Genomic DNA, 10,942 nt, shown 5'->3' on the forward strand with positions numbered 1-10,942 from the left:
ACCCCCATTATAAAGCATGATCTAAGCAGGATTAGACTATGGGGTATGCCGTGCATAGCAGTGCAAGAAAGGATTCCTGTTTCTTGTACATATTCCCTCTATGAATGTGTGCTTAAGTGTCTGGGGCATTTCTTTTCCTTATCACTACAGTGTTGCCTTTGAGGGCTGCCTTTTAAAACCAGATGACATTTTCTTTTCCAGATTTATGAAATGCATCAGATGGTTTACATGTTCCAGGAGTCGCTACAGGCTATAGTAAACTCCTACCTTTTTCCACTGGCCCTTTGTCCTGTCTGCTGCACCACCCTTTGCCCAAATGCCCATCCTTTTTTCTCCTCCACGTCTCCCAGAAGTGCCTTCAATCCCTTTCTGAATTTTATGCTCAGTCTCCCAACACAAAACCCCGTTCCTTCTCTCTTTGGCCCTGCTTAAGTCTTGTTACTTTCAAATTTCTGCCTGCCCTCACGCTTCACCATTACCCACAAATTTCTCTAAAGACAGATCTTCAGGTGGTTGACCAGCCCCTGTGACGATATGGGCCTCTCCTGTGAGCCCTAGTTTAGCCCATGCTTTTACAGGACAGAAGAAGAGGGGAAAGTGGGGTTTGAAGCATTCTCATTATAGTATCTGGCAGTCCTGCGTACTATCTGGCCAACCGCAGGGTTTTTTTCCAATTGAGATTTCCAAAATATGAATAAATGCCCAAGAGTTTGTTTTGATGGCAAAAATAGGTTGTGCCTGCTTTATCTATCTTTTCTTTTTTTTGGGGGGGGGGAAGGGTATGCTGCTGCTTTCACTAATACAGATTTCTTAATTTTGTCTGATTAGTATGATAATTTAGATCATGTTTTTTTGGGGGGGGATAATCTGCAGTATATGTAAAACTTGTTTTACTTTTGTTGAAAGATTAAATCTTAGCTGCTGTGTCAGGAGAAAGGTCTTGGAATGCTGTCTTCCTACCTTGTGTTATACTATAGGGTCCCCTCTAATCTTTCCCCCCTCCTTTTGTAAATAGGAGAAATATTCTAAAGGGAGGAAGAAATAGACCTTTTATGTGCAACTGACTAGCTACGTCGCAGTCTTGCCTGGTTGGTAACCTCTTAACAGATGCAGACAAAAGCCCTGGACCATTCGTTGTCTTTGCCATTGGCTTACATTTGTCTTAGAATTCTAAGGGTCATTGGCTCTGTTTCTTTTCAACTACAGGATGATACAGTGTATGATTCCTTCATCTCTTTTACTTCTGTATTTATTTATTTATTACTAGACCCCCAGCGGCAGACTGCTTCCCCCTCCCTCCTCTCCTCCCACCGTAGTAATGCAAGACGAGTTGTATTTAGTTATGCACTTTGTATTAATGTAGTAGAAATCTATGGAGCCTGTTTTTATACTTTTTTTATATTGTTCATACACTTGTAATCCAGACTTTTTTTAAAGCTAGGATAACGAATAAAAAGTTTAGACTTGTTTAGAAAAATAAGCACACTGTTCCTGGTGTTTTGTTTTTAAACACTGCCTCTTTGAATTGAACTATTGAGAACTACCGTACATTCAATTGGATGAAACTGCAGAAGAGCAGTTTGGGGCATTTACCTTTTTTTAAAAAAAAAACATTGGCTGTTACAAAGGGCACACCGTGCAGATGTAATGGCAGACTGGTTTGCTGCTGTGAGAAAAAGCCTGGGGCCTTATTTGTGAGTCCCTACTTCCCCTTTACCCCCCGCAGTTATTTGGAGGGAGGGTTTCCATTACAGCCAAACTGGCAGACTATGGGTTCTGAATTGGTGGAGGGGTTAGTTCAATTGCAAATCATGTTTATAATAGCCCAGCCTGAACAGTGAAGTCAGCTTTCTCCTGGAACAGCTGCAGCTAGCATCCCAACCTAAACTGATTAAAAGTATTTGCCACCTGCATCTGCAAGGTCAGAGAACAATCCAGGAGTCCTCCCAGATTGAGTCTGCTCTTTTAGTGGGTGTGAAAACCCAACCAGGACATGCTGTACCTCTATTCCCATCTTGGACCCAATCCACAGCTTGCTTGCACTGTCGTCCTTCACCTCTTCAAGACGCCGGCTGAGCACATTCACTGCCTGTCATATTGGCTGGAAAGGTGGGAGAAAGCTGAGTATTATTTACATATTAAAGGTGACAAATTTCACATATCTGGATGATCTCCCCCAATCAGAGAGCCAGCATGGTATAGTGGTTAAGAGCAGGGGACTCTAATCTGGTGAGCCGGGTTGATTTCCCCACTCCTCCACATGGAACCTGCTGGGTGACCTTGGGCCAGTCACAGTTCTCTCTGAACTCTCAGCCTCACCTACCTGCCTGTTGGGGGTGGGGAAGCGATTGTAAGCTGCTTTGACCTCTTTTCAGTGGAGAAAAGCAGGGTATAAAAACCAACTCTTCTGCAGTTTCCTTAGATGTTAAACAGCATGGATGGGGAGGGGTGAACCCTACAAACCGACCAATCAGGGCAACTGAAGAAACGTGTTCTAAGAGGCAAGGAATGCTGGGAGCAGCTGCAGGGGGGAAAGAAAAACAAAGCCTCTCAAGTCCTTAAGAGCTTACCTAATACTGGACAGGAAGATTGGGGGAGTACAAATTGGTTCCCTCTAGAGCGTTTCTACACAGGCTTGTTAAATTTGTGAATTCAAGGAAATTAAAATCTACAATCGCCTCATTTGGAAATTGATGCAATCGTATTATAGGATTCCAGGCTATAATGCACCAGATTCCAATTTGGCTAAAGTGCCTTCCCTATGCTCCAGACAGAGAGGGGTTGAGTATCACCCTAGGCTACCATCTCAACCAGAGCTGGTCTATCTTCGCTCTAGCCAGCCTCCGGGCATGCCCAGTGGCCTCTCTACCATTGTTTTATTTGTGAGCCACCTAACAGTTTCAGGACAGACGATATACATGTTTTATAAATAACTGCAGTCAATGAGCTTAGAGGTGTAACTCTGTTTAGGTTTGCACTTTGAGGTTGCCGGAAAGATCTCCCTGCCAAGCCTATGAGAGTCACTAGCACTTTGGTGCAGATTCATTTTCAAACCCCACTTGTACTTAGGGCCCAACTTAGGGCTGCCAACCACCAGGTACTAACTGGAGATCTGCTATTACAACTGATCCCCAGCCAATAGAAATCAGTTCACCTGGAGAAAATGGCCGCTTTGGCAGTTGAACTCTATGGCATTGAACCCATGAAGCTGCCTTATATTGAATCAGACCCTTGGTCCATCAGTATTGTCTAAGACCGGCAGCAACTCTCCAGGGTCTCAGGCAGGGGTCTTCACATCACATACTTGCCTAGTCCCTTTAACTGGAGATGCCAGAGATTGAACCTGTGACCTTCTGCATGCCAAGCAGATGCTCTACCACTGAGCCATGGCCCTTCCCCATTGAAGTCCCTCCCCTCCCAAACCCAACCCTCCTAAGACTCTGCCCCAAAAACCTCCCGCCGGTGTCGAAGAGGGACCTGGCAACCCTAGCGCAACTGGATGGGACAGCATCCATTTTGCCCGCACAAGGAGGCCACTGCCATTTTAAACTCACTTAAAAATGTCACGAGAGTCCAATCCGGATTAGGTCCACAGCATGACACTCTTGTCCCCCTTCCATACACACCTTTTCAAGTGCTGAAAAAGCTGCAGGGGGGGGCGGGACATGCAGCCATTTCAGCGCTTGAATATTTGCAAGGCAACAGTATTAACGTTCAAGAGCACAACTATGTCTTTTAAAGAAGTATTGGGGGAAATCCTAAGCAGGTCTAACTCGGCGGTAAGTCTCAGTTTATTCAGTAGGGGGCATTAGGACCAGGAATGGAAGTTTTAGGATTGCAGCCGTAAGCAGTAGCTCTTGATGGAAGGAAGCTCATTCTGAGTATTTAACAAAGACACAGCGTACAACATAACAGCTGAGGGCCACAAGGTGGAGTCATTTGCGTAACAAATCCCTATGGGTTCAGGAGTTTAATTTTATCACTTCGTTAAAAGTGGATTCCCAGAAGACTTCGCAATGTTTTATTTCTACGGGGGAAAAACTATAAAATAGAATCGAAGTTTTCAAAAATTGTGCTGTACTCTATCTTTTGTAATATTTTAAGCTTGGAAAATTATCACACTCTGATTCCCCCCCCCCCAAGTCTCAACAGAGCCAGAAGACGTTTCAACAGGTACCTTAAGGTATCTTCCAGACAGCTTCTTTCCTTGTCAGGGCATGCACGAAAGGTGGAAATTCATTAGGTGAAGCTTCGTTCAAGGATGGGGAAAGTATGGTGACTGTCATTAAGCTGCCAAAGTCAGTCTTCAGTCGATCAAGAAAAACAATGCCGTCACCCTCCACAGCAAAATCCACACCTTCTCCTATTCTGAACTCACACCTTCCTCATTGATGATAATGAGTCAATGGGGGCCCATTCTAATTTTTCTACTTCTTGGACTTCCCTCCTCAAGCATAACCTTTTCATTCCCTCGACGGGCTTTCTTTTAACGGCTGGCGTCACAATATGTACAATATGGCGTCACAGCTGCCCGCTTTCCAGCAAAAACCAAACACATTCAGGCCTGTTCCTGTGCTTTCAACCTGGGGGTTGATAGACAGAAATTGGTACGTGAAGTGTTTTATGGTGTGAAGCTACACATTGCCTCTGGCTACTTTTTCTTTTGATACTGATGAATATTCCCATAATAAACTTTTATAATATACTAATTTTCTATGTGTCGCAGATGGGACACCTAGAGGGGTTGTGGCTGTATCTGTGCCGTGGCGCAGAGTTGCTGGTTTGTATCCTACCACTCTACTGAGCAAAGTTTGAAGCCTTTCTCCAGCAGACAGCGGGAAGAGCTGAAATGGGAGGAGAGACCCTTCAGTTGGAGGGAAGCTTCAAACTCTGCTCAACTGAGCGGTTGCAAACTAGCCTATGGGTGAAAACAGGCCATCAGCTTGGGCCAGGGAAAAATAGCTACTATTATCCACCAATAAAAACACACCCAATGCTGGGTATTTGTTTTCACAAGCTAGTCTGACATGGGTGGAAGTTGGAGCATTGCCCAGTCCCCAAAGTATTGGGGGACTGTGTAATTGGTTGCTACTACACCAAGTGCTTGCTTCCTTCTAGCCCCAGAATGCCTTGCTGCAGCTTGGGTGTGCAAGTACTACAGGCCCATCTTTAACCTCTGGCAAGTTGGGACCCCAATCAGTGTGCAGTGGGGTTGCCAATGAAGTGCCCTGGTTGTCTTATAGAGTCCAATGAAGACAACTAGGAGGAGGTTAAAAAAGAGCAACAGTTCTTTATTTAGCTAAACACAGACCTGGGGGTGAAATAACCCACAAATAAGATGTGCAGAGTGACTCACCCGAGAAACAAAGGAAAGTCAGGATCATTTATGCATTCGCATGGGGCAGGCCCATGGCTGCTGACAAGCAGATTGATACACAAAAGCACCAATGCACATTAAGTGTCTACTTCACTCTAATTAGCATAACCTATAGATCTTGGCTGAAGGCTGTCTCTAAGCCAGTTCTAGGTCTTGTGATCTTAGTAACTAGAAAACACATTCCTAAGGATGAAGGTAATTCAGAGCTCTCTACTGGTGAAAGGCCGTACCGAGCACAGAGAGCATGATTTGTTGGTTCATGGCTCCCGGATGCCAGCTTCCCAAAGCTTCCATGTGTGTGCGTATTAATACATAGCGTTCTAAACCAGCCCTTATATCTGGGCATTACACCAGCCACCAGGTGGTGGCTGGAGATCTATTGGGATTACAACTGATCTCCAGGCGACAGAGATCAGTTCACCTGGAGGAAATGGCTGCTTTGGAAGGTGGACTCTGGCATGATACTCCATCCCCTTCCCAAACCCAGCCTTCTCCAGGCTCCTCCTCCAAAATCTCCAGGTATTTCCCCCGAAGCTGGCAACCCTAGGCTCTGTGCAAGCTTTCTGGGAGCTGGCATTAACCAGCAAGGTTGGTTTATTAGCATCTATTTTAAAGGCCTGTTAAGAGCAGACCATTGCAGTTCCTCTGAGGTCCATAGAACAGACTCCTAGCAACCCTAAAACACTTGTGAAATATTAGTAAACCTTTTATTCTATAACTTTTAAAATAAGGTAGAAAAGTGTATTATCATAAAACAGAATTGTACCCAACCTGCTTTAAGCACAAATAGCTTATTTTGGGAATGTGTCAATCTGAGAGCTCAATTCTATTATTTCTAGGTTATGACCCAATTGTTCTCAAGGTTTCAGCAGAAGCTAAGTTGTCTACTGAATAGTCAAGTGTTGTACAGTCTTCTTTCAATAGATCCTTACAGCGTCGAGCCAACAAGGAACAAAACACGGCCTGCCTCTTTCTCTCTTGGCTTCTCCCCACACAACAAAACAAGCTTGACAAATGGAGTCTCCATTGTGTTCAGGAGCAGATATCACAAGCGAGTGACCCATATATTTCAGTAAGAAGTCTCTACTCTTTCAGAGGTTTTTTGAAATATAAAAACTGGATCAGCGTGCGCTGATTACTTAACAATTTTAATATTAGATGTGCAAAGAGATTTAAAAAGCCACGGTTCACAGTTCTCCATCTCCCAAATTGAAATCTCAGCAGGAAAATGAATGGCTTTATATTGTTGAAGTCAGTGTAAAGGCGCTTGTGAGACTTGGATTGGATCCTAAATAGCAATCAAACTCTCTCTGCCTTGTTATTTATATTTCCAACCTATTTTCTGGTAGGGTTTCTGCAACAAGCAGAAATTAAGCGCATGAAACATCTGTCACTGCTCCATCTTCATTTGTTGGAAATAATTTATAACCCTCCTCACATTTAAAAAACAACAACAGAAACACCTGCAGTGGCTCACAAAACAAAATATTAAATTAAATTAAAATATTAAATTAAATATTAAAATAATTCAAATATTAAAATAAGCAGTCCAATAAAAACTGACATAAAACCAAAACTCAATAAGCAATAAGGAATAAAAATAATCACATGTTTTAAGAGCCTCCTCAGTGAGGTGTGCTTGACCACCTCACCTTCGATCCTCAGTAGGGCAGTTGAAGAGTTTTATTTAGGACTGCATTTGGACTGATTTGGTTTTTATTTATTGGCAGCACTAACTGTAGTTTTTGAATTGTGACCTTTTTCGTGTTTTTATGTTTTATTCATATTGTTTTATTGTGTTTTTAATAATAATTTTATTCATATCATAAGCCACCTTGAGTTCCTCAAGGGGAAAAGGCTGCTAATAAATGTTTAAAATAAATAAATAAAACACATTTTTATTTAATAAACATATTACAACATTTCTTCTCCACCTTTCCCACCAACCTCTACTGCTATTATCCCTGGGTGTGTATGTGAGTGTTAACTGTTCTCAAATTGTTTCTGACTTATGGTGACCCTATGAATTAATGGGCTCCAAAATGTCCTGTTGTTAACAGCCTTGCTGAGGTCTTGCAAACTGAGGGCCAGGGCTTCCTTGATTGAGTCAATCCATGTCTTGTTGGGTCTTTCCCTTTTCCTGCAGCTTTCAACTTTTCCTAGCGTTATTGTCTTTTCCAGTGAGTCTTGTCTTCTCAGAATTTGATCAAAGTACGATAACCGTAAATTTGCAATACAATCACTAGTGCCTCTTCCTTTTCTGAATGCAGCTTGAACATCAGGCACTTCTCACTTCATATATGATAAGTTTTTGTTGTAAGATTTTGAGCATCACATTACTTGCACGATACATGTGATGGTCTGATAGTTGCTGCAGTCTTTGACATCTTATTTTTTCAGAATTGGAATGTAAATTGAACATTTGCAGTCTGTGGACCATTGTTTTGTTTTCCATATTTGTTGGTATATTCTTGTTAAGAGTTTGATAGACTCTGTTTCTGTGGTTTGGAATAGATCTATTGATATCCCAACTACTCTTGGTGATTTGTTTCTCCCAATTGCACACAGTGCAGCTTTCACTTCACTTTCTAAAACTAGGTTCTTCTTCCTTCTCTTTGAAGGAATCTGTCATCTTTTCATCTCTTCAGTATAGTTCTTCAAATAAAATATCTTTTATTTATTTTGTCCTGTTCAATTAATGTATTTCTATGTTGATCTTTCAGCGTGCCTAACTGTTCTTTAAATTTCCCTTTGATTTTTTTTGGATCTTGTGGAACAGATCTCTTGTTTTTCCTTTCTTCTTATTCTCTTCCATCGCTTTACACTGGTTATTATAATCGTTCTCTTTGCCTCTTCGCACAAATTCCTGGAATGCTGCATTTAGACTTCTGATTCTATATCTGTCACCTTTTACTTTCGCTTCTTGTCTATCTTTAGCAATTTTAGGATTTTAATCAGACATCCATCGAGGCTTCTCATTTATTTTGGCTTTAGGAATAGTCTTTGCTCATTCTACCTTGATAATATCTCTGGTTTCAACCCATTGTTCTTCTGCTTCACGTTCACTTGGACTTAGTAATGCAAATCTGTTCTTTGCATGGTCTTTAAACTCTTCAGGAATGTTGTTTAGATTGTATTTTGGCACTATGAATGTTTTGATGTTTTTCTCCAGCTTGATTCTAATGTTTGATGTTATCAGTTCATGGTCTATACTACAGCTGGCTCCTGGTCTTGCTTTGGCAGAGAGAATCGAGCTTCTCCATCTTTTGTTTCCAATAATCTATTTGATTTCTATATTGGCTGTCGGTGATGTCCAAATATACAATCGTCTGCCCGATTGCTTGAAACATACGGTATGTTCGCAATGAACAAATTGTTGTCTTCACACAATTCTGTTCTCCTGTTTCATTTCATGTTCCTAACCCAAATCTTCCAACAATATTTGATTATGCTTTGTTTCCTACTTTTGCATTCCAGTCACCTATGATTATCAGCACATCTTGTTTAGGTATATGATCAATTTACTCTCGGACACTTACATACAAGTTTTCAATTTCTTCTTTATCAGTATCTGTAGTTGGGGCATAAACCTGAATGATGGTTATGTTGATAGGCTTTCCATGAAGTCTGATCGATACTATTTGGTCAGACGTTGCTTTTATGCCCCTGACTGCTTGTGTTACATCTTGCCTCTCTATTAAAGCAGCTCCGTTTCTTCTGTGTTTGTTATTTCCAGAGTAAAACACTTTGTAATTTTCTGACTGAGAATGTCTGAATCCAGTCCACTTTAGTTCACTCACTACCAGGACTGCAATGTTTAGAAAGTCCATTTTTGTTTTATGATTTCAAACTTACCTTGATTCACACTTCTCACGTTCCATGTTGCTATTATATGCAGTGAACAGTTTTGGACTTTCCTTCTGCATCCACGTCAATAACTGAACATCCTTTTAGCTTTAGTCCAGTTGTATCATTAAGAATAGTGCTAGTCGTAGTTGTCCTCAGCTCTTTTCCAGTAGCTGATTGAGTGCTATTTGACCTGGGGGTTCCATCTTACAGGACTATATTTTTTTTTCCATTTGGGATAGCCTCATCGTAGGGTTTTTGAGGTAAGAGATTATCAGAAGTGGTTTACTGCCTTCTTCTGCACAGTAATACCAGGGTTAGCTGAAGTGGCACAAATGTTAAGAACATAAGAAAAGCCGTGCTGGATCAGACCAAGGTCAATCAAGTCCAGCAGTCTGTTCACACAGTGGCCAACCAGATGCCTTTAGGAAGCCCACAAACAAGACAACTGCAACAGCACCATCCTGCCTGGTTCCACAGCATCTAATATATTCGGCATGCTCCTCTGATCCTGGAGAGAATAGATATGCATCATGGCTAGTATCCATTTTAACTAGTTGCCATGAATACCCCTTTCCTCCATGAACATGTCCATTCCCCTCTTAAAGCCTTCCAAGTTGGCAGCCATCACCACATCCTGGGGCAGGGAGTTCCACAATGTTGTCTATGACATATCCTCCACCAGTGTCACCTTCAACTATCACTGCTGCCCAGTAGCTACCCTTCAAGTAGTACCCTTCAGTAACTACCCTCTGACCCCATCACCGTTAGAACTGTCCATTCTCTCCTGACGTGACCATTGATCCCTGGGGATCTTCACATGTTTACTTGTGCAGTAGTCATCTTAATCCATTGCAACAAAAACAGCATCCACTATACAGCAGAACAGGAAACAGTAATTATCCAACATGATATATGCTATCATCTGTTAACCACGCCCTTTGCAGGACAAACAGATCAGTCACTGGATACTAATTTGACAAAAACGGACAACATTCAAAAACCTGTGAAAGAACATTTCGGTCTTCCAGGGTGCTCTGTTGCTGACATGAAAGTCAGCATTCTTCAACAAAGGAACTTCAAAGGCAGATTCCACTGGGAAAATGCTGCATTAGAATTCTTTGGTAGATGTGATGTTATTAGCCAGGAGCTCAACAGCTCTCACGGTTTTCTCAGTTAAATAGTTTGTGCTATCATAGTTCTTGAGAATGATCACTGTTCTTGTGAATGATCACTGGGCTTTGCATAGAAATGACATAAACTACACATTTCAATCCACTGAGCAAAACTTTTTTCCTGTGTTTGTGGACCAAAATCATGCTAACAAAGAACTCACTTCATTTTATTTTTCTGTTTAGAGCCTTTCTACCTCACCCTCGATCAAAAAACTTGCTTGTCAGAGTGGCTAACAACATATTTAAAAGAGAACCTTAAAAATCAGCAGCAACGTAATAGCACTAAAAACAGCGGCGTTCAATCAAAATCATCATATAGCAGGCAGGATGCAAACCACTTACCTAAAGCCTTGGGCAAACAAAGGCGTTTAGGCCTAGTGATGGAAAGGGTACCAAGTCTTTTTCTAGGTGAATATCCAAGGGGAGGGTATTCCACGATGGAGAGGCAACAACTGAAAAGCTCTGCTTCTAATAGTTGCTCACCTCACCTCTGAAATAGGAAGGAGGCAGAGCCAGGGTCTCAGATGATGATTTCAAAGGATGG

This window comes from Euleptes europaea, chromosome 3, assembly GCF_029931775.1.
Source record: "Euleptes europaea isolate rEulEur1 chromosome 3, rEulEur1.hap1, whole genome shotgun sequence".
NCBI classification, from domain to species: Eukaryota; Metazoa; Chordata; class Lepidosauria; order Squamata; family Sphaerodactylidae; genus Euleptes; species Euleptes europaea.